Source organism: Jaculus jaculus, chromosome 8 (genome assembly GCF_020740685.1).
Source record: "Jaculus jaculus isolate mJacJac1 chromosome 8, mJacJac1.mat.Y.cur, whole genome shotgun sequence".
Taxonomy (NCBI): Eukaryota; Metazoa; Chordata; class Mammalia; order Rodentia; family Dipodidae; genus Jaculus; species Jaculus jaculus.
The window spans coordinates 80,374,094-80,399,791 of NC_059109.1; the positions used below are offsets into that span (position 1 = coordinate 80,374,094).

Sequence of the window (25,698 nt, forward strand, 5' to 3'; positions counted from 1 at the left end):
CCCCCGTGCCCCACCCCCGCGCGATTCGAGACCCCCCCGCCCGCCCCACGCTCCACGCTCCCTATCCACACAGGGCAGGCGCGCCCCAAGCACCCCACGCCCCAGGCTACCAGGCGTGCCCCGCACCACCACGCCCCGCCCACGTGCGCCCTGAGACCCCCGAGCCCCACCCCCACGCGCCTCGAGCCCCCCCCGCGCGCCCCGCCTCCACCTCCCCCCCCCTGTGCACCCACGCTCCCTACCCACACGCAGCAGGCGTGATCCAAGCGCCCCGCAGCGTCCCATGCCCGGGTGCCCAGGTGTGCCCCGCGCCCCACCCCCGCGCTCCTCGAGCCCCCCCCAGTGCGCCCCACCCCCGCTGCGCATCCACAGTGCCCATGGCGTCCCTCAGCGTCCTGCGCTCCTTCTTACCTCAGCGTGCTCCACGCCCCCTGCATGACCCGCGACCCCCTTGACCTCCCCCCCTGCGCATCCCGCCCCCTACCCCCCCGCGAGTCCAGAGCACCCTGCGGCGTCCCGCAGCGTCCTGCAGCCCCCGCGCCCACCCGAGCGCCCTGCGCTCCTAGCCGCCCCCCCTCCCCGCGCGCCCTGCGCCCCCACCCCCACGCACCCCAGAGCATCTGCGCCCTGAGCCCCATGCGCCCTGAAGCCCTCCCTGCCCCCCCCCGCGCCCCCACCCCGCACGCCCCTCGTTCCCCCGGCCGCACGTGGCCTGGGCGCCCCCACGTGTCCCGTGCGTGCCCAGGCGTGCCCCGCGCCCCCTGTGCCCCACCCCCACGCATCCTGCGCCCCGGCATGCCTCAGCGTACCCGGCCCCCCTCCACACCCCGCGCTCCCCGCACGACCCCCCGACACCCCCCCCGCTAGCCCCACCCCCCCCGCACGTCCAGAGCACCCTGCGGCATCACTTGGCATCCCGCAACCTGGTGTGCCCTGCGCCCCATCCCCCCACGCGCAACCTGCGCCCCCCCACCCACCCTGCAAACCCCCCACGTGCCCTGTGCCCCTAGCCCCCCGCGTCTCCCACACGCTCCCCCGCGCCCCCCAGGTGCCCTGCACCCCCCCGTGCCCTGCACACCCCCCCTGCATGCGCACCCCCGTGCACCAACAGCGTGCCCCTCACCCCCTAACTGATCAGAGTGCCCCACGACCCCGCCTCTCCAGGGCACCCCACCCCATGCCCCCTGAGCCCTGCCGCCTCCCGCACACCCGACCCTGATTGCCTGGTGCCCCGGCGCACCGCGACCCCCCCGCCGCGTGCCCCACTCGCTCCATACACACCATCGCACCCCGCGCCCCCTTCCGCCCACCCGCCCACGCACCCTCCGCACATCCCGCATGGCTGTGCTCTGATCGGGCACCCACCAGTCACGCCTGCCAGCCTGCTGCACTGAAGCTGAGACCTCCTACCTCGCCCTTGTTCTCTGATCCTGCGAGTAGACCAGCCACGTGGTGCTCGGTTCGCAGGCCTGTGGGGGCCACCCCTGCCGTCAATAGGTGGCTGCCAGACCCCCTGCTGCTGTGCTCACATCACTTGCCGCCAGTCAGCTTCTGCTATGTCCTGATTCCGTACCCACATCATCTGCCTCTGCACTACAATTGCACGTGCAGCGGGCCCAGGCCCACAGCAAGAGCCACATAAGCCCACACTGAGTCTAGCGCCAGCGCAGGTGCCATCCCCTACCTGTACATCGCCACCCATACCCCACTCCCCTGAGGTGGAAGAGTTCAGACTGTTTACAGACCCCAGTGTACCCAGCCAGAATCTAGGCACCTTCAGGGCTTGCTACCTAGTCCCCTTTCAAGCTCAAAGGCAGGCAGCTTAGGTGCATTACTGGGTGAGAATTCAGGCAACTTTGGTGCCCCTGTCAGGCTATAGGTAGGCGGCTTTGGCAAGAGTGAGCAAAAACCCAGGCTGCTTACAACTGCCCCAGGCTGCCTTGGATTCACATTAAGCTAGATCCCAGGCTGCTCCACCCACCTACCTGCCCATACACTGACATGGGTAGAACACAGCCCAAAAGAAATAACATGAAAAATAAAATGGAAGAAAATCCAGACAGATCACCCAGTCCAACAAGGATCACAACTAACCAAAACATAGAAGAGTGTTTAGGATCAGAACATCAAGTGGAAGCAATGAACAATGCAACCCTGACCAAACTACTGCTAGAACTGACAGGAAAGCTACAAAGGATAGATTATCGTATGGATGCTACCATCACTAAGCTAGAGCAATATGATAAGACACTGGAAGGAATTCAAAGAGAGCTAAGAGAGTTGAGGGAAGGTGAAAAAAAAGAGGACCTTAAAAATCAGCTGGCCACACTAAATGAAAACATAAAGAAATGCAAGGATGATTTCCAAGAATCATCAAGAAAATCAGAAAATGAGACAAAAAGGGAGCTGGACAAAGCAATGGAAGTGATACATAGGAAAGTAGTAGAAAATGCAAACTTAATTGAACAAGTCCAAAACTCACTAGAGGCTCTCAAGAATAGAGTCAGCGAAGTGGAAGATAGAAATTCTGATCTGGAAGACAGGATGGAAGAAACAGTTCGAGAGTCCAAAAATTTCAGTAAGTTCAAAAGTTCCTGTGAACAGAAATGAGAGAATTGTGGGATACACTTAAACGTCCTAATATCAGAATACCAGAAGGAGAAGAATTTCAGACCAAAGGCATGGAGAACTTATTTAACACAATAACTGAAGAAAACTTCCCCCGTCTCTTAAAAGAAAGGCCCATCAAGATTCAAGAAGCAAACAGAACTCCTAACCAACTAGAACAAAGGAGAAACTCCTCAAGGCATATTATCATTAAGACTCTAAACATTGACACCAAGGAAAAAATCCTAAAAGCAGCTAGGGAAAAACAGCACACCACTTTCAAAGGAAACCCCATCAGAATTACTTCAGACTTCTCAATGGAAACCCTGAAAGCTAGAAGGGCCTGGAATGATACTCTCCAAACTCTAAGAAACTATGGCTTCCAACTCAAACTACTCTACCCGGCAAAAGTCTCCATTATAATAGATGGTGAAAGGAAAACTTTCCATGACAAAACTCAGCTTTACAATTATATGAACACAAAACCAAACCTACAGAAAGTACTCCAGGAAATTCTCCACAGAGAAGAAACAAATAACCAAACACAAATGCCTACAAGAAGCAGATCACAGCAACCAAACCCAGAGAGATAGAAAAAAAAAATTAAATTCCATGGAAATGCCAACACACCTCTACCACCACAACATGACAGGGATCAAATCAAATCTCACAGTCATCACCCTAAACATTAACGGCCTTAATTCACCCATCAAGAGACACAAGCTAACAGGGTGGATCAAAAAATTAGACCCCTCAATCTGCTGCCTTCAAGAAACCCACCTTACCACTAAAGACAGAAACCTCCTCAGGGTGAAAGGGTGGAAAACAATATTCCAAGCAAATGGGAATAAGAAACAAGCAGGGGTAGCTATATTAATATCAGATAAAGTTGACTACAAACCAAAAACAATCAAAAAAGACAAAGAAGGCTACTTCCTACTTGTAAAGGGAACAATCCATCAAGAGGATATTACAATCATAAATCTGTATGCACCAAACACAGGGGCACCACAGTTCATAAAACAAAACCTACTTGACAATAAAACACCACCAACACCATCATAGCTGGGGACTTTAACAAACCATTATCAGTAATAGACAGATCATCCAAACAGAAGCTCAACAGGGAAGTAAGAGAGCTCAACAAAACCATAGAGCACTTAGACCTAACAGACATCTACAGAACTTTCCATCCCAAATCCACAGACTACACATTCTTCTCAGCAGCCCATGGAACATTCTCTAAAATAGACCATATACTGGGTCAAAAGATAGCCTCCACATATTTAGGAAAATCGACATAATTCCCTGCATGATATCAGATCATAATGCTATATTCCTGGAAATCAACAACAAAAAAACCAACAAGAACCCCAATGGCAACTGGAAACTGAATAGCACACTCTTAAACAATAAATGGATAGTGGATGAAATAAAAAATGAAATTGCAAAATTCCTGGAATTGAATGACAATGAGAACACATCATACCAAAACTTATGGGACACAAGGAAGGCAGTTCTCAGGGGAAAATTCATAGCACTCAATGCCTTCATAAAAAAGACAGAAAGATCCCAAATCAATAGCCTACCCATCTACCTAAAGGCATTGGAAAACCAAGAAAAATCCAACCCAAAGAGCTCCAGAAGGAAAGAAATAATTAAAATCAGAGCAGAAATTAATGAATTGGAAACCAAGGAAACAATTAAGGCAATTGACAAAACAAAGAGCAGGTTCTTTGAAAAAATAAACAAGATTGACAAACCTCTGGCCAATTTGATCAAGCAAAAAAAGGAGAGACTCCAAATTAACAAAATTCAAAATGAAAAAGGAGAGATCACAACAGACATCAGTGAAATCGGCAGAATCATCAGGACTTATTTCAAAAACCTCTGCTCCACAAAACTGGAAAATGTGGAGGAGATGGATAAATTCCTGGATGCATATCATCTACCAAAGCTAAACTCAGAGCAGATCAACCACCTCAATGAACCCATCACGCTCATGGAGATTGAAAAAGTAATAAAAAAACTACCAAAAAAAAAGAGTCCAGGACCAGATGGATTCCCAGCCGAATTTTATCAAACCTTCATGGAAGAACTCAAACCAATCTTCCTAAAACTGTGCCACACAATTGAAGAACAGGGAAAACTACCCAACTCCTTCTATGAAGCTAGTATCACCCTAATCCCAAAACCAGGCAGAGATGCCACAAGAAAAGAAAACTATCAGCCTATTTCCCTAATGAACATAGACGCAAAGATCCTCAACAAAATTCTCGCAAACCAAATCCAACAACACATCAAAAGCATTATCCACCTTGACCAAGTGGGATTTATCCCAGGAACACAAGGGTGGTTCAACATAAAAAATCTGTCAATGTAATACACCACATAAACAAGCTTAAACATAAAAATCACATGATCATTTTGATCGATGCAGAAAAGGCCTTTGACAAGATACAACATCACTTCATGATCAAAACATTGGAGAGAATCGGCATGGCCGGTTCACATCTTAATATAATAAAGGCAATATACAAAGCTCCAAAGGCCCAAATAATACTTAATGGAGAGAGACTGGAGGAATTCCCATTGAGATCAGGAACAAGACAGGGATGTCCTCTCTCACCTCTGCTTTTCAATATAGTTCTGGAAGTCCTAGAACAAGCAATAAGGCAGGAGAAGGAAATAAAAGGGATACAATTTTGAAAGGAAGAAGTTAAATTAGCTCTATTCACTGATGACATGATTGTATATGTAAGAGACCCGAGAGACTCCATCCCAAAACTCCTGAAGGTCATTAACTCCTATAGAAAAGTAGCAGGATACAAAATCAATGCACAAAAATCAGAAGCATTTCTGTATGCAAATGACAAAGACACAGAAAAAGAAATAAAGGACATAGTCCCATTTTCAATAGCAACAAAAAAAATAAAATACCTTGGAATAATTTTAACCAAGGAAATAAAAGATCTATACAACGAAAATATAAAAACTCTCAAAAAAGAAATTGAGGAGGACTTGAAACGATGGAAAGACCTCCCATGCTCCTGGATAGGCAGAATTAACATTGTGAAGATGACAATCCTACCAAAGGCAATATATAGATTTAACGCAATTCCAATTAAAATCCCTACAGTGTTCTTCACAGAGATAGAAAAAATGATCTCAAATTTCATATGGAAAGGCAGAAGGCCTCGCATATCCAAACATATCCTCAGCAAAAGAAATACCTCTGGTGGCATCACCATACACGATATAAAGTTATACTACAAAGCCATAGTAATAAAAACAGCATGGTACTGGCATAAAAACAGGAGTATAGACCAATGGAATAGACTTGAGGACCCGGATTTTGGGCCAAGCAACTTGATATTCGACAAAGGCCCAAACAATATAGACTGGAAAAAAGATAGCATCTTCAACAAATGGTGCTGGACAAACTGGATAACCACATGCAGGAAACTAAAACTTGATCCACACATTTCACCATGCACAACACTCAAATCCAAATGGATCAAAGACCTCAACATAAGACCAGAAACTCGAAACCTACTGGAAGAAAATTTAGGAAGTACTTTCCATGATATAGGAATAGAAAAAGACTTCCTGAATTAAACCCCAGTGGCTCAAGTTCTTAAACAGTCACTCAACCATTGGGATCATATGAAGCTGAAGAGTTTCTTTACAGACAAGCATATAATAAGAAAAGCCAATAGAATACCCACAGAATGGGAGAAAATATTTGCAGGTTATCCAACTGATAGAGGCCTTATCTCTAGAATTTACAAAGAACTCAAAAGTCTAAACAATAAGAAGACAAATACCCCACTCACAAAATGGGGCACAGAGTTAAACAGGCAATTCACAGAGGAAGAGATACAAATGGCAAACACACACCTAAGAAAATGTTCATCATCCCTAATCATCAGAGAAATGCAAATGAAAACAACTATGAGATTCCACCTTACCCCAATAAGGATAGCCAACATCAAAAGGTCAAATGAAAATAAATGCTGGCGAGGATGTGGAGAAGCAGGGACACTCTTCACTGTTGGTGGGAATGCAGGATGGTACAAGCACTTTGGAAAGCAATATGGAGACTCCTGAAAAAGCTGACTATAGAAATACCAACAGACCCAGTTATACCATTACTGGGCATGTACCCTAAAACCTTCAAACCAAAAGCCAGAGAGATTTGCTCAACCATGTTTGTAGCAGCTCAATTCGTATTGCTAAAAGCTGGAATCAACCCAGATGTCCATCATTAGAAGAATGGATAACAAAGATGTGGTATATCTACACAATGGAATTCTATACATCAGTAAGAAAAAAACGACATAAAGAAATTTGAGGAAAAATGGTTGAACCTGGAACAGATCTTTCTCAGCGAACTTACCCAATCACAGAAAAAAAATCGACACATAGTCTCACTCATCTGCAACACCTAACCTGAATCTGCCCAAGATGCCTTACATACCCAGCAAGCACCTCATGGACTAGACAATAAGCTGGATGGGAGGGCGGGGAGGGAATCAAAGGGTGGAAAACAGTAATCCGGACCCAAACTGCAATGGTACCATAAAATTCTACTTCCTAAAAGACAGACCAAATGGCTGAACCTTCACTAGACCCTTACAGGAAACACCTGAACCACAAGACACTGGAGAGGGTAGGATCAAGACTGACCTAAATCTCCTACATCTTCCCTCCCTCCCTCTCCCCTTCTCCCCTCTATCTCTCTCCTCTCTAACTCTTGTATATTAGTTATCTTTTTCCTCAATTTCTTAGTGGACACTGACCTGTAAACCCCACTTCCAGCTTGGGCCTACCATCCACAATGAGCTTTTGATCAGAGAAACCTACAAGGTTTCCCCAAACAATGACAGACTTCTGTCAGAGTACTTGATGACCCACCAAAGGCCAGTGGTAAGACCCTATTGCTGAAGACTCCATACGCAGCTGACGCGTAAAATGGAATGACATGGCTGGAAGCCAGGAGAGAGTCAGTCCCCAGACAGTCAGCGTGTCTAGTGCCAGAAGGCGCTACATAGGCGACTGGGGGAAACGACCAAGATCTGTCCAAGCAACACATTGTTTAACCTAATTAGCAACAAATAACCGGATGTGATGCCCACACAAGTGCAATAGTGGTACACAGCCATGGTGAGGAATCAATTGCTCTTGATTTGGCTAACTGATCCACTCAGTGGTACTAGACCCTTAGCTGGAGCTGGGAAACAAGTCAGAAACATACCCAAACACAAGCCCACTCTACAATATCAAGCTACCATCAATCACAGGGTATAAGAGGGCCTACACCTATCAAACTTTCTATCAAACAAGTAAGTGTTATCTCAATTTTCCGGGGTGCTAACTTACTCTCTGTTGGAGAATCTGCTTCTCTTTTCCAGATAGATGCAGATCCTAAGAAGAGAGCTGCCCCAACATACCTCAAAAAGGGCCCAACTGAAACTAAGGACAACTGGCGAAATAAGCAAGGGTGATGTTTTCCTGTGAACCGGATACCAGCACAAAGGGGAAGGAGATCAACACAGAGAAAAATCAACTCCTACCAAATCAGAGAGCCAATGCCTCAGAGGCCCCCAACACCTCAGCACTGAAGCAGACCAAAAATGAACCCAACATGGCTCAGGGAAATCTTGCGGAAGAGGGGGCAGAAAGAATGTCAGAGTTACATGTTGGGTCCTGACTTGCAGAGACATTTATCATACTAATAACTGGGGGCTAACTCCACAATGCACGACCCATTTTCATTAACAAGGAGGGTCTAATGGGAGGGGGTAGATCACAGATGAGCCTAAATAATGGTAACAAACTGCCTGTATTTACTGAAAAGAAAAGTAATAAATTAAATTTAAAAAAAAACCAGCAAAATACACACTTTTACTAAAAAGTGAGGTATATAGGAAATTGAAATGGCAGTGGAGAAGTAGGAGAGATCCAGAACATCCAGAGCCCAAACAGGCCAGCAGAAGCGCATCCGTCAGGTCCATGGGACTGCATTGGCAGCTTGCCAGTCAGCTGCCAGGCTTGGCTTGACCACAGGAAGAGCCAGGTGAGGGGATTTTCCACTCACACAAGAGCTCTCCGCAAACTCAAGAAACTTGAAGGGAGAACGGCAGTGGACAAGGGAGGAGCAGATCACAAGTTAGAAGAACATGTGGAATAGCGAGAAAACTAGAGCAGCATCAGCAGACTCCTCTCACCCATCATCATTGCCCAGCTCCAGCAAACAGGGCAGTGGTCCAGGAACATGGGCATGCCTACTTGAACCGACAGAGTGGGACTCAAGCAGGAGCAGCATAACTGAGACTAAAATCATCCCAAAAGGTTACTGGAATTACACCAGGTCAATACCTACCTAATAAACCTGGTATATAGGCCTGAACCAGAAATGCTAATTGCACCTTCCATATAATGATAAATTATATGTTAAATCTGGTGGATGGTCAGATTTTCCATTCTTAAATAAGCTGTATTTTGGGCTTGTTATTTGCCTCTTCTTGATTTATAGTGGCTATGTTTTCTCTTCTTTTATACATTAGGGAAGGGTCTTACCTGGTCACAAACTGACTTGGAACCCTCAACAGTCCTGAAATCTTAACCTCCTTGTTGTCGGGATTAAGGGAGTGGGTAAGGCACCACACAAACTAAGGGACAGACAAGGGATCAGGTTGTCATAATACCTACTCTTAGATAAATACTCTGTACTGTTTTTCATTGAAAGTGTTTAGTTAAATATTAGAAACTATCTGTATTTAGTTCCACTCAGCCTACTTGAACACTCTCATTTTAGGCAAACCCAACACCTAGGGTCACTTTTGTAAATACTCTGAGAGTCTTGAGAGCCACACCAAGTGCCTTAAGCTACTACCCTGAAGATATATAACATCAGATTGACTGATACATCTAATAATGGCAAGCTAACTAGAAAATCCAATCATTAAATAATCCAGAATGCAAAAATATATACATTATAACACAAGAAACACCAAAAATCGAGACAATCTTGGGCTGGAGAGGTGGCTTAGTGGTTAAGCACTTGCCTGTGAAGCCTAAGGACCCCGGTTCGAGGCTTGATTCTTCAGGACCCACATTAGCCAGATGCACAAGGAGGCACACGTGTCTGGAATTAAATTGCAGTGGCTGGAAGCCCTGGCGTGCCCATTCTCTCTCTCTCTGCCTCCTTCTCTCTCTGTCACCCTCAAATAAAAAACGAAAATTAAAAAAAAAACTTTAAAAAATCAAGACAACATAAATCCACCACAAAGTATTAATGCATCAGAAATGATCTCCAGTGAAAATGAGTTAGAGGAAATTCCTGAGAAAGATTTCAAAAGAATGACTATAAATATGTTCAAAGAAGTCAAAAAAGAAATCCAAGGAATGAAAGAGGAAATCAAAGGAATCAAAGAAAACACCAGACACCAATACAATGAAATTAAGAGGTCAATACTAGACATAAATAAGGAAGTAGAAATAATAAAGAAAAACCAGTCAGAATGGCTAGCAATGAAGAACAGAGTTAAGGAAATAAAAAACTCTGTAGAAATACTCACCAGTAGAATGGATGAAGGAGAAGGCAGGATACCAAAGATAGAAGACCAGGTGGCAGATTTAATATAGTCCAGAAAAGAGAAAGACAAACTAATAGAAAAGTATGAGTGAGAATTTCAAGATATTCGGTACACTATGAAAAGATCAATCATAAGAATTCAGGGCATAGTAGAAGGAGAAGAATTTCAATCCAAAGGCATAGTAGGTGTCTTCACCCAAATCATAGAAGAAAACTTCCCCCAAATTGGAAAATAGGTGCCAATGCAGATACAGGAACCCTTTAGAATACAAGCCAGGCAAAACCTGGAAAGAACCTCTCCTCACCATATTATAATCAAACTACCAAACACACAAACCAAAGACAAAATATTGAAAGCAGCAAGAGAGAAACATCAAGTGATCTACAAAGGCAAGCCTATGAGGATTACAGCAGATTACCAGAAGGGCGTGGAGTGATGTATTCCAAATTCTGAAAGATAACAACTGCCAACCAAGGTTACTTTATCCTGCAAATCTACCCATACAAACAGACAGAGAAATAAGAACATTCCATGACAAAAGCAAGCTAAAGGAGTATTTAAAGACAAAACCAGCTCTACAGAAAATACTTGAAAGAATCCTCCATGCTGAAGAAAAAGAAAAGCATACATATAAGGAACCAGGAAAAAACAAACAATACTCCAATACTACTTAAGACAAGAGAACAAAGGTAAAACTGGAAGAACTACAAAAAATGGCAAAAATTTATACACATCTTTCAATAATATCTCTTAATATCAATGGCCTCAATGCCCAACTAAAATACATAGGTTTGCAGACTGGGTTAAAAAGCAGAAACCTTCAATTTGTTGCCTCCAAGAAACCCACCATTCTACAAAGGATGGACATTATCTTAGGGTGATAGGTTGGAAAATAGTGTTTAACAAATGGGCCTAGAAAACAAGCAGGGGTTGCTATCCTAATATCTGACAAGGTAGACTTCAGCCCAATATTAGTTAAGAAAGCTAAGGCAGGCCACTTTATATTGATTAAAGGTACCCTCCAACAGGAGGACATTATAATCCTAAACATATATGCACCTAACATGGGGCTCCAAATTCATCAAGCAAACGCTATTAGAACTCAGGTCACAGATACACCAAACACAGAGGTAGTGGATGATTTCAACACCCCACTCTCATCAATTGACAGGTCTTCCAAGGCAAAAATAAACAGAGAGGCATCTGGACTAAATGAGGTCATAGAAGAAATGGATCTAACATATATATAGGACATTTCATCTAAATGCTGCAGAATATACATTCTTTTTAGTGGCACAAGGAACATTCTCTAAAATAGACCATATATTAGGACACAAAGCAAATCTTAACAAATTCAGGAAAATTGAAATAATTCCTTTCATTCTATCTGACCACAATGGAATCAAACTACAAATCAGTAGCAAGAAAGGCTACAGAATATACACAAAATCATGGAAACTAAACAATACACTATTAAATGATGAATGGGTCAATGAAGAAATCAAGAAGGAAATCCAAAATATTTATAGAGTGAAATGATAAAGAGAACACAACATACCAAAATCTCTGGGACACAGTGAAGGCAGTTCTAAGAGGTAAATTTATAACCTTAAATGCCTATATTAAGAAATTAGAAAGGTTGCAAGTGAATGACCTAATGCTTCATCTTAAAGCCTTGGAAAAAAGAGCAAGGCAAACTAAAAATCAGTAGATGGGAAGAAATAATCAAGATTGAGGCAGAAATTAATGAAATAGAAACAAAAAATTACAAAGAATCAATGCAACAAAGTGTTGGATCTTTGAAAGGAAAAAGAAGATTGATAAACCCTTAGCAAATCAGACCAAAAAAAAAAAAAAAGAAAGAGACACAAATTAATACAATTAGAGATGAAAAAAGTAACATCACAACAGATGCCATAGAAATTCAAAAACTCATAGGGACATACTATAAAAGAATATAGTTCACAAAGAATGAAAATCTGCAAGAAATGGATGATTTCCTTGATTTATATGACCTACTTATTAAATCAAGATGAGATTAATCACTTAAATAGACCTGAAACAAGCATGGAGATCCAAGCAGTTATCAAAAATCTCCCAACTAAAATAATTCCAGGCCAATATAGATTCACTGCTGAATTTTACCAGACCTTCAGGGAAGAACTAACACCATTGCTTCTTAAGCTTTTCCATAAAATATAAAAGGAAGGTTTCCTACTAAACTCCTTCTATGAAGCCAGCATCACCATGGTACCAAAACCAGGCCAAGATAGAACAAAAAAAGAAAATTACAGACTAACCTCCCTCATGAACATAGATGCAAAAATTCTCAACAACATATTGGGAAACAGAATACAAGAATATATCAGAAAGATCATTCACCCTGACCAAATAGGCTTTATTGCAGACATGCAAGGATGGTTTAACATACACAAATCAATAAATGTAATACATTATATAAATGGACTGAAGGACAAAAATCGCATGATCATCTCATTAGATGCAGAGAAAGCATTTGACAAAATCCAACATCCCTTCATGATAAAAGTCCTACAGAGACTGGTGATAGAAGGAACATATCTCAATATAATAAAGGGAATTTATGACAAGCCTACAGCCAACAGATTACTAAATGGGGAAAAACTGGAAACTTTTCCACTAAAATCAGGAACAAGACAAGGGTGTCCACTGTCCCCACTTTTATTTAATATAGTACTGGAAGTATTAGCCATAGAAATAAGGCAAGAGACACACATAAAAGGGATACAAATTGGAAAGGAAGAGATCAAGTTATCATTATTTGCAGATGACCTGATTCTATATATAAAGGACCCTAAAGAGTCTACTAGCAAACTGTTAGAGCTGATAAAAACCTACATCCATGTAGCAGGATACAAAATAAATACACAGAAATCAGTAGCCTTCCTATATGCTAACAACAAACACACAGAGGATGAAATCAGAGAATCACTCCCATTTACAATTGCATCAAACAAAATAAAGTACCTTGTAATAAGCCTAACCAGGGAAGTAAAGGATCTCTACAATGAAAACTATAAAACACTCAAGTGAGAAATTGCAGAAGACACTAGGAAATGGAAAAACATCCCTTGTTCCTGGATTGGAAGAATCAATATTGTGAAAATGGCAATCATACCAAAAGCAATCTACACATTTAATGCAATCCCCATTAAAATTCCAATGGCATTCTTCATGGAAATAGAAAAACAATCCACAAATTCATTTGGAATCACAAAAATCTCAAATATCTAAAATAATACTGAGCAACAAAAATAAGGCTGGTGGCATCTCCATACCACATTTTAAGCGACGCTACAGAGCCACAGTAACAAAAACAGCTTGGTACTGGCACAGAAGCAGACATGTTGATCAATGGAACTGAATAGAGGACCCAGATGTAAGTTCAGGTAGCTAAACCTTCCTGATATTTGATAAAAATGACAAAAATACTCATTGGAGAAAAGGCAGCCTCTTTAGGAAATGGTGCTGGGAAAACTGGATATGTATCTGTAGAGGGATGAGAATAGATTCTTTTCTCTCTCCATGCACAAGAATTAAGTCCAAATGGATTAAAGACCTTAACATCGGACTTTAAACTCTGAAACTGATAGAGGAAAAAATAGAGGAAACCCTTCAACAAAAGTCTTGGCAAAGGCTTTCTGAATATAACCCCAATTCCTCCAGCAATGAAACCACAGATTAACCAGTGGGACCTCATAAAATTTTGTACTGCCAAGGACACTGTGAAAAGCAAAGATTCAACCTACAGAATGGGATAAAAATCTTTGCAAGCCATATATCTGATAGACGATTCATATCTAGGATATACAAAGAACTCAAAAAGTTACATAATAAGAAATCAAATCAGCCAATTAAAAATGGGCTATGGAGAAGAAATACGAATGGCATATAAGCATCTAAAAAATGTTCTACATCCCTAGTCATCAAGGAATTGCAGATTAAAACTATTGAGATTCCATCTCACTCCTGTCAGATTGGCTACCTTCATGAAACCAAATGATCATAAATGCTGTCAGGGATGTGCAAAAAGAGGAACCCTTCTACACTGTTGGTGGGAATGCAGTCTGGTCCAGTCATTGTGGAAATCAGTGTGGAGGTTCCTAAGTCAGCTAAAAATTGATATGACCCAGCTATAGCACTCCTAGGCATATATCCTAAGGACTCATCTCATCTCCTTAGAAGTATGTGCTCAACCATGTTTATTGCCTCTCCATTCATAATAGCTGGGAAATGGAACCAGCCTAGATGTCCCTCAACTGATGAGTGGATAATGAAGATATGGCACATTTATACAATGGAGTTCTACTCAGTGGTAGAAAAATGAAGTTATGAAATTTGCAGGAAAATGGATGGATCTGGAAAGGATTATGCTAAGTGAGGCAAACCAGGCCCAGAATTCCTAGTGCTGCATTTTCTCTCTCATATGTGGATCCTAGCTACAGATGATTGGGCTTCTGTGTGAGAAGGAGAAAACTCAGTAGCAGTGGCCAGTAAGCTAAAAAAGAGATATAAAGAGAAGAGAAAGGAAGTGAGGAGAGTACTTAATTGGTTGGTATTGTATATATGTAACTAGAAGAATAGGTTAATGGGTGTAAAAAAAAAGCCCAAAGTTAGGTCAGGGGAAGAGATTGAGTAAAGGAAAGTTTGAGGGAGGGCTAATCAAAATCTAAGAGGATATAAATACATCATATGGAATCCTCTGGTTTTGGACAATGGAACACTCAGGAACCATAAATCGTTGCTAGAAATGTTCAGTGCCAGGGATGGGATACCTTCCAGTGAGTTATTGGCCAGGGAGTTTCCTGATGCCCCCAAAACTTTATAGGCCATTGCTAAGGCCCTTGGATTCCCACCAGGTATAGATGGTAAGACCCTATTGCTGAAGATTCCACATACTTGGACTGCAAAGCCACTGAGAAAGCCTCCTTGAACTGAGCTGATTACCTCTTCCATGTAGACCAGCTGAGAGAATGCTGGAAGAAGCCATTCTACATGTAGCTCAATGGGAGAAAGAGATACCACCAGTGAAGGTACTCAACAGTGGACACTGCAAGCTTTATAATTGACCAGCCAGGCCAAATGAGCCAATGGGTGTAATGGTGGCAGGTCTATCATGGTGGAAACCAATTGCCTTCCAATTGGACTGGAGGCCTGCTCCATGGGAAGAAATACATCCCTAATACTGAAAACTTAAAACACGGGTAGTCATGAGCCCTAGGGTTGTAACATCTGCTGATGTCTGGATAAATGTATATACTATGCTTATTAGACTGCCCAATAAGCACTTCTGTTAATATTCATATCCTTATATTAATGCTACTGTCACTTTGTTTAGAGAATCTTCTCTTTTCAGATAGCAGTGACCTTGGGATGACTCAGAAGCTATCATAGTGCTGGAAAGAAGTGACTGGAGTACTGAGTAACATCTCGATCACACCTTCCAAGGCTCAGGGTCTAATGTGTAAGAGGTGGCAGAAAGAATGTAAGAGCTGAAGGAAGGTTAAGACTCCTTACAATGTGCTCCCTCAGACATAAAATGGCCTGAATGTCCATGACCTCATAGTGCCTGACACTACCTACACAAGATAATCATAAGAGGAGGAAAAGATCATGACATCAAAATAAAAGATAGACTTATTGAGATGGGGAGGTGATATAATGGAGAATGGAATTTCAAAGGGGAAAAGTGGGGGTAGGGAGGGTAGTACCATGGGATATTTTTTATAATCATGGAAAATGTTAATCAAAATTGAAAAAAAAATTAGATTAACAACTGCTTAGTACCTTGATGGTAATAATCTGGATGGCAGTTTGTCTTTAAATGTGACAAGGATAAATCTGAACTCTAAAACATCATTGTTTTATGGCTAAGGATACACATGCATACACATGTATATTTACATTGTTGATATGGTAACATTGGTTTATTAAGTACTCATATAAAATATGGAATGAGTTCATCCCTCTTAGTTTATAATTTGATTAAAAATTTAAAGTAAAAGATAAATGTCTCTTTCTCTTTAATAGAATTAAATGTTCTTTTTTATATGTCCAAGGCTGGCCAGCCACTGTCATGTGTCCATGTTCTCATGTAATCTGCCTTTATGTGATCTTATATCCAAAGCCTAAATAACTAAATTTATGGCCATTAATTGTTCTGATTTTAAAATGTGCACATATACATGGTTGTATTTTAAGATGATTTAAAATTTCTAGAAACGTGTTTACAATTTGTTTAAAATAACTCATCTCTGTGCTTCTGGCTTTCAAAGGAAAATATGTGTTTGTGCTTACTGCAATGGTGCACAGATGTTTTAAGGGTGAACAAAAATGCCAAAATCCTGCTTGTAAATTGCCTTACAGATTTAATCAAAAGGTCAAGATTTTAGATGGTTTCTCTAAATGCTTATTATAATGATTTATGTCTTTAACAAATTAAAATATTTTACCTGTATCTATTACTGTTAGATGTTTAAGATACAATATGTATGATTTTTGTGCTTCAGAATAATAGAGCTATAACATGTTTTTAGTAATGAAGGTTAAAAGAAACGTGTTAGGTGAGAAAGGATTTTTTAAGATAAAGAATTTTTCCAAATGGAAATAAACTATAGGACTAAGGGATGTTATAAAAGGATTGTGAGAGTTAAACTGAAAGATGACATGATTATGACTAAGCTGGATATGATTAAAGTCTATTTAATTTCTAAAATCAAAACTCCAATTCTCTAAAATACAACTAATGCTTGATGCTCTGTTTACAACAATAAACTTTCCTTAAATACAGTTTTGTCCTTTGTAATATTTATAAAGATGCCTCTGTAATGTGTGCATCCCCTTTCTCTCTTCTCTCTTGTCTTTCTCCCCCTTAAAATAAAGTGTTAGAACCAAGAAACTGCTCACTTCAGTCCTCGGTTTGAAAGCTTCCTTTCCTTTTTGCTTCGGATCACAACAGTCTATTCTGGCCTTAAATAAGACCCTGGGCCTAAGAAACTGTCTTGACCCTCTATTGTGGCCTCTGAACTGACATCCACCAGTTATAATCCTTCCAGTCCCAGGCAGAGCAAGGAACCCTCAGGGGAAGTATTCATTCACACTCCCCCAAATCAACAGTCTTCGATTAGGATATTTGGAGGGACGACCTCTGTGTTACCTTGAGAAAGTTCCCCTTTACCCCGACCTTGTTATACATCTGCTAACTCATAGCGTTGACTGTAAGAATGAGTCAAGCGCTTGGTTTGTGACAGTAGCTGAACACCTTGCAGAAAGTGTCATGGACGAACCCAGGCCTCTGGAAGGTAGAGCACCACGGTGCTCATGATTACACAACTGGTTAAACAGCCGGGGGGGGGGGGGGGGGGGGGGGGGGTTAGAATCCAGATTTCAGAACTCCCTGCTCAGATCATTTACCATAGCCTGCCTCCAAGCGGGGAGGAGCTTCCCTGTGGAGGTGGCTAGATAAGCTCTGTAAGGGGAAATGATGAGGATGGTGGTGACGTTAACAGAGTCCTCCTCTGTGCCTGGCACGGAAAACCTGAGTCCTCCAGCAGTGTGCTGTGACAAGTTTGCGCCAGGTTAGAACAGCCGGCCCGCAGTGGAGACCTGGGGGGAAGTGTTCAGGCAGGGCCTGGCAGGGCTCCTCCCTCGCGTCTGTGGTCTGCAGCCCCCTAGCCCCACGCCAGCTCGGCCTGGGCGGCGTCCCGCCCGGGTGCGCGGGGATCGGAATGCCGCTGCCACCCCCGCCAGGCCTCGCACCCGCACCCGCACCCGGAGCGCCAGGGTCGCGAACGCTGGACGCAGACGACGCTCTGCGCGTCCCCCTTCTTTCCGCCTTGCCCTGGTGGGGCCGGCCAAGGAGCAAGACCCCGGGAATCGCCACCCAGGCCTCGCATTCAACTGCCGCCAGGCTCCCGGGTCAGGCCGGTGCCTGCCGCAGCCTCTCCATCGCCGTCCCCGCCCTGTGGGGGGCGGAGGTTTGCAGGACCGACTGCGAGGCTGCCTGCAGGCGGGAAGACGCAAGTACAGACAAAGCCGACAAGATCACTGCAAACTGCAACAAGCGTTGCCATAGCAAACAAGTGCAACGCTTGCGGGAGCCTCGGTTACGGAGCACGTTGGCTCATGTAGTCTCGCGAGCCAATGATATCCAGCAGCATACCGGGTGCCAAGGAGATGACGGAAACTGGATTAGGACCCAAGTGAGGCCTTTGATAAATCCCATTCTTGCCGTGGTAGGGCGGGGGGGGGGGGGGGCAGGAAACTGTGATAGGCCACCTCGCTTAAGACAGCCTGTAGGAGCTACTCCCCAAAGGGTGCCAGCCATCTCTATTCACAGGGCCATCCTGCTGAGGATCGAAAAACAGTGACAGAATTCAGCCAGGCAAAGGGGACGCACCAGGCCGAGGTAACAAAAGCAAAGCCTTGGGGTGAAGGAATGGACTTGACTATTACATACAGGAGAGGTTCAGAAGCTCTTGCCTAGCCTTGAATCGGGAACGGGGCTGCAGAAGAAGGGTGTTGGAGATACCAGAAGCCAGTTGGAACTGTTACAGCTCCCTGTCAGGGAGCTGGAGTTTTATCCTAGGCGTGAGGCTGTTCTAGATTTTCCTACTCTTGAGGCCTTTGTATCGCAACATGGAAAATTTAGACACACGCAAGACAAGGAGAGAGTAAAAGCAACGATTTATGCTGAAAAAGCCCCAGTATGTGAGGGCAGGTATGCTTAAGATTTTGTCCAGCATCCAAAGCAGAGACAGAGAAATGAAAAGGAAAACATGCATTTTATTTTATTTTTTAAATATTTATTATTATTATTATTAACATATTTTGTATGAATAGATCATGTGTTGGTACCTCTAATCCCAGACCTGGGGTGTGACAGTGGGGATGTGGAATCTGGGGCATGCATGAAGCTGCACCATGTAGCCTGGGGTCTTTGTACATGCATGTGGGATGTACACAGCACAAGATGGAGCTAGGAGTGAGAAGGAAAGGGAGCAGACCAGACGCTGGAGAGCAGAGATGGGCAGACCCCTATCCTGCCCATCCAAATTGCAGTGCCACCATTTGAAGAGTCTCAGTTGAGCCCACACAGTATTTTGGGTCCTTATGAAGTTGCTCTTATCAGCAGAAGGCAGTAACTCGATTTCTGTCATATTTTCTCAAAGAAGCCACAATGTAGCCCAGACTCAAGCACAAGGACAATAAACTCTTCTGTAAATGAGAGGGATGAAAGAATTGGTAGTCATCTTTAATTCACACTATGTGGCTCAAGACAGCTGCTTGAGGTATAACCATCACATTGCATATTCCATACAGAAGGGAGGAATAAAGAAATAAGGTATTTACCCTTCATTTAAGTCATGTTCTAGAACTCACAAATAGCAGTTTCCACTGGGCAGACTCACATGCCATGTCTACAGGATGGAAGGTAAGGTGGAAACTAGTATTTATTCAAAGGTGGCACATGCTCAACTTAAAATTAGGGATTTTGATGCCTAAGGAAGAAATGAATATTGAAGAACAAACAGAGATCAATTAGATCACTGGGATCTTTGTTACCAAAAGCCACTTTCCCAGTGGACATGTTTCACTACTTGTTGTGTCCTTTTACATTCTCCATCGGCATCAGAGTAATACTTCCTTCATTATGATGTTTTCTCTTCCTAAAACATGAATCGTGTAACCATCCCCATGGCAACAGTCTGGGTCAGAAGATCTGAGGGCTGTGGGATTTGAATACCTGCAATGACAGTAACAACCTTTGCTGCATACCAAACGCTATAGCAAGCACTGTGCAACATGTTTCACTGGATCTTCATGGTAGCCTGATGCAGGAAGATCACAGATGAGGAATCAAAAGACCAGAAAAGTGCATTTGCTCTAAGCCACACAGTAAGCTGGCACAGATTCTCAGAATCTGAGGATGGGCTGAGGTACCCACACATGTGAAATCTGGGGACTCTTACTCAATTATATCCTTGCAACAAGGAAAGACATGTCTTTTGTTTGTGATAGTAGAGGACACACATGTGAGCCAAGAGCCTGCCACCCTCCCTCCATCCCTGTGGCCGATGGTGAGGAATTCTGTATCCAGCCTGTTAATCAAGGCTTTGTCATATCCAACTCTGGAGTCCTTCTCAGTTCAGGCTCTTGTCTCTACTTCATCCTGTTAAATAACCTGCAGTATTCCCATATCCCCTCAAATTCAATGTTGCCTTTCTTCAAGGGCCTCTACAATGGGAGAGGGGATGAAGAGACAGACTGACCTAGGTTCAAATACTGGTTTTGTCCTTTCCAGATCAGTTTCTGCATCTGTCAACTAGGAGGGAATACATCCTGGGCTGCTAATTAATCAATGTGTTAAAAAGCACATGGGACAAAGGATGGGAGCAGCTTTGCCAGCTAGAGCCAGTGAAGGGCACAGTCCTTCACCACTCTCTCCAGTGACACTGCATTATCTCCTTGGAAGGCAAAGAGAACTGACAGTTGGGAGAAGGTCAAGGTGAGTGTGGCTCCTTCTAGTTACGTTCTTGTTGCTTGAACAAAACACCACTCTACCAGAAGCAGCTGAAAAGGCTTATTTCAGGCTTATAATTTCAAAGGGAAGTTTCATCAAGGTTGGGAAAGAAAGGCATGAGCAGGAAGCTGTCACATATCTGAGTGGAAATTATCTCAGTACTGGGCTTGGAGTTGGACTAATAAATCTCAAGGTCCATCCCCAGGGACAGCAAGGCTCCACCTCCCAAAGTGCCACCAGCTGTGGATCAAGTATGAGACTTAATCATAAACATGTGAGGTGTGGGAACACTTTACATTCAAACTACCACAGCTCTCACTTTTAGCCAAGGATGTGGCTGAGGATAAATATTTACATAACCTGCCCTGTGTGAGGCACAATGTTCATTCTGGTGCCCACTATTAGTGATCATAGCCCAGAACACAGATTCAGGTTACTCCAAGTTCCATGTGCCATTTAGGTAACAATTAATAAAACTTATATTAACACAATTTTTATAGTAACATAATGTAAGAAAGAAGGTCATCAGGCTGGAGGAATGGCTTAGTGACTAATGTGCTTGCCTGTAAAGCCAAAGGACCCAGGTTCAATTCCTCAGGACCCACATTAGCCAGATGCACAAGGGGTCGCGTGTGTCTGGAGTTCATTTGCAGTGGCTGGAGGCCCTGGTGTGCCCATTCCCCCCCTCCTCCCCCCTTTCTCTGTCAAGTAAATAAATAAAGTAAATAAAATGTTTAAAAAGGAGGTCATAAATCATAACACTTTTCAATGCATTGTGGGTATATTGGGCAGGCATGTTATAACAAAGTGGGGAAATCTCTGCTTTAGGCCTCAGATGTTATCTCATGACGTTACTGGCTTTTGAGTTGGTGGAAGCTAGGTGTCTGTACATCCCCAAAGGATTTACCTAACTACAGGTTGTTAGGTCACATACAGGTGGGAAATAAATAGTCACAGGCTAAGATAGTTCAAGATAATCTGGCTCTGGCCCTATAACACTCCAACACTCCACAGCCATTGAAGTTCTAATCATTCAGTCATCCTTGCAGAATATCAATGTAGGTGTGTCTTCTTTCTGGGAACTGCAGTTATCAGAACCATAGCTTCATCCCATGCTAGCTGATGGACCTGTTTCCATATGTATAAACTGATAAAAGACCATTTAGTTGGGATTTTATTTGAAATCAAATGAGAATTTGCCTTCAAAGTACCTAATTCAATGCAAATTAACTATTCTACCAGTAGTAACAATAATAGCTATTTGTAGTTTTTGAGCTCTATAATAAGCATTTTGTTGTTTCACTTGCATACTCCTTCACACCATAAGACAGATTGTCAGCAGTGACAAGTGGGATGGAAATTACAGCCACTCTCCACCTAACTGTCCTTCTCCCAACAGCCTAGGGAGTTTCTCTGTATGGACCATCAAGCCAGGCCAATTCCCCGAGTCTGAGGCTTCTGATGCCAAAGTGAATTTTAGGTAGAGCCAATTGGAAAACAGAGAGTTAGTAACTTTATTAGGAGGTAGGAAGAAAAGGTTTTCCAGGAAATTAACAACAAACATACACATTGTTAAACAGGTGTGGACTTCTCTAAAGAAGATTTGGCTTGGGGCTGGAGTGATGGCTTAGCTGTTATGGTGTTTGCCTGCAAAGCCTAAGGATTCTGGTTCAGTTCTCCAGGACCCACATAAGCCAGATGCACAAGGGGGCGCATGCATCTGGAGTTCGTTTGCAATGGCTGGAGGCCCTGGCACACCCATTCTCTCTCTTTCTCTCCCTCCTTCTCCTTCTCAAACAAACAAATAAATAAAATATGTTAAATTAAAAAACAAAGAAGAGTTGGCTTAAGTGCCTACAATTCTAATACATTCCATAGCTTTCTCAGTTACATCCCTAAAGGTTTCTAGGAGACAATCCCTTTCTTCTCTAAAGAGTATAATTGGTAACCAAGATGAATTTATGAGGAACACTTTCCAGACCTGGGAATGAGATGGAAGTGCTAAAAACTAAACATTATAGATCATAGTATTCCTAAGTAAACAAAGCCTAATTACTGTCCATGACACCCTTGATTGAGATGTCTCTGGAAATACATCATTTAGCCCTAATGAGCATAATGTATTGTTCTTTACAAGATGCCTTTTAGAAAACATGTATTATTTTGGTGGGCCATTTGGCCTCCACCAGTGGTGCTTGAGGTTTGAAATCTTCTGGTTTTCTTTATCAGTGGTGTTTGAAGTTTGACTTCTTCCATCAGCAAAAGCAGACCAAGCCAGGGAAACAGAGCCTTTTCCCCTATTCCCACACTATTAAAATTTTACCCATCTTTCTATCCTGCCTCATAGATAACAGTATCATTTCACATTTAACAATGTAGAGATGGAGTTATAGTTAGGATGAACAAGCTGCCCCAAATCACAGTGAAAGTGGTCAAGGCTGGACTTTAAGTTCAACCCAGGATGTATGACCTAGAAACCATCATAATCCATATGCCAGGATCATGTTTTTACTGAAGGAGGAACAGGAGCAAGACAGCTTTTTACAGGCAGTCAGCCAGGGACAGAGGCCCAAGGAGAATATGGATACCACCTTGCCTGCCCTGGCAGGACTCAAACCCACATCTGATCCAGTCTCATTCAAGATGGAAACAAGCAACAACTCAGCAGTGCTTCTTGCTTCTTCAAGTTTTCCCAGGCCTGGTACACCTGGGTGAGATGGTCCCTTCTGAAATAGCCAACCAACCCATCAGGTCTCTCCCTTATACACCTGAGTCTGATGACGAAGCTCCTCCTGGTTGGGTGTTTGCCATATAAATATAAAGAAACCTAACTATTTGTTTAAAACTCTTTGGCCCTCTCTTCACTCTCCTGACTTTGTACACTGACCTTTCCAGGAGAGAATTTCTTTTTACCTGGGTATTTTCCAGCTTGCTTTCTACATATATTTCTTTGCATGCTTTCCTGTTTTACTACCTGTGTGACCTCTCTTTAAGCCCTAAGTCCTTTATTATTTCTTTGTCTTTTTTGACCCCCCCATGTGAGTGTGAAGGTGAAGGGGGTCTTTTGGCTTGGACTGCCATGCTTTGCTTTCCACATGTGTGCTTGAATATGTGTATGCATGTGTGTGTGTACCTTCTCCAAAGGCTTCTTCCCTGGAGATTTCTCTATGAAGGAGATTTTCTCCATCTCTCCTTCCTCTTTCCAGGTAGGCAAGGGGGAAGAATTTCTTTTTGCCTTAGACTTCCCTGCTAGCATCCCCCCTTCAGATCATAACTCTCTCTAAAATCTCATAATTCATAACTTATTTTCTCAGAGTCCATATTTTTCAATTCCTTGTTAATGTGAATAAGAATCCAAAAGTCAGGGTTCACAGGACTGGGATCTCCTCCATCTTTATGTGTCTCTGCATATTTGTGGGATTTAATCTCTCTCTGGACCTAAAATCCTGCATCATTGCTGCATAGTTAATAAGGTTCATTTAAGCGAAATTGAGGTTTTGGGGAAAAAACTGGAGAAGACCCACAAGAACATGGAGAGGAGTTAAAATGAGGTTTTTCAATGACTGAGGTAAAGCCACAAATATATGAAGGATAGAACTTGAATATATATGTAGGGAGACTTAGAAGGAACACACATAGCATCTGCCATGTGCTTTCCTGTGGAGGGAAGTTGACAGGGAAAATGGTTGGGCTCTAGGAAAAATAAAATGGAAAATATTAAAGCAGAGACCAAGAAATCCAGAGGATAAATGAATAATGAAGAAAATTACATTCATAGTTACCCTGAATTTAAAGAAATTACATAGGTAGCATACCTAGAGTTAGTGAAAGAACCCACATGGTAGATCTGGGGTATAAGGGAGATACACATGTGGTAGATTAGGAGACTAGAGGAAAATCATGCATGTAGTCAAAGTGAGAAGTTACTCCAGACTATAAAGCAGAGGCAAGCAGAAGAGTTCCCTCAGACCAAGAAACAGTTTTATGTTCTCCCCCTCCCCCCACACAGTCAGGCTGGGTAAGGGAAACTAGAATCATGTTTGTCCCTGTGGCAGAGTGAAGATAGACAGGCAGTACCAAGCAAAGCCAAAAAAGCAGGGTGGAGCTGAGCAGAGCAGGACAGAGCTAGCAACAGGAATAAGACAGCAGCCTTTATAGGCAAAGGAAAGTTCCAATTGGATTGTAAACTTGGAGGGCAGATCCCAGAGCCAGCCCACCTGAGCCAGCCAATTTTGGTCATCTATCAAACACAAGTTCCATTTCTGCCAAAAGTTCCATTATTATGTTAGAGTGAGGTGTTATATGGGGTGACATCTCCTAATTTTCTCTGGGTCCCAGTCTCTAACTAAAACTAGCTAAAAGAGGCTAGCTTTCTCATATTCTCCTTCACCAGGACTATGCAATGGCTACCATGGAGTGCTGTTGGCTAGAGATGGAAGTTTTCCCTGGCTATACAGCTCAACTGGAAGGATGAAAGTTGGCAAATCCAGAGACTTTTGTCACTGGTTATGGATATTGGACTTGAACTGCATATGTTTCATACTTACCTGTTATTAGTTTTGCATTGGTCCCTCTTTGTTATGCCTTAAAGCAATAAAAAAGTTTACTCTGTGCCATTATATGTTGGAAGTATGCAACTTGTTTTAATTTTACAGGACTCACAGTTAAGAGACAGTCTTGAATCTCAGACGGGACTTAAAGTTGGTAAAGGCTATAGGGACCTTTGAATTTGGACCAAATGAAATTTTCAATGTTAGATGATTATGAGTCAACAGGGTCAGGGGCAGAATGTGCTAGTTTGAATATATGTCCCCATAGACTTAATTGTATTATTAAAGTTTATAACTTGGATCTCCAGCCATCTGGCTGGAGGAGGCGTCACAGGGGGATGGGGTGGATCATGGAGTCCAGCCCTAAGATGTCACTGGG

At 42.9% G+C, this 25,698-nt stretch overlaps 1 long non-coding RNA gene across 2 annotated transcripts; it reads left to right on the forward strand.

The window, feature by feature from the left end:
• Positions 1-18,098: 18,098 nt before the first annotated feature.
• On the forward strand, positions 18,099-25,388 carry LOC123462715. 2 transcript variants are annotated; one of them, XR_006638480.1, is made up of 3 exons: positions 18,099-18,448; positions 20,551-20,754; positions 25,163-25,388. It is a non-coding gene; the product is annotated as an uncharacterized LOC123462715 (long non-coding RNA). The 2 variants fall into 2 exon arrangements; XR_006638481.1 differs by lacking the exon at positions 18,099-18,448 and adding an exon at positions 18,519-18,654.
• Positions 25,389-25,698: the final 310 nt, after the last annotated feature.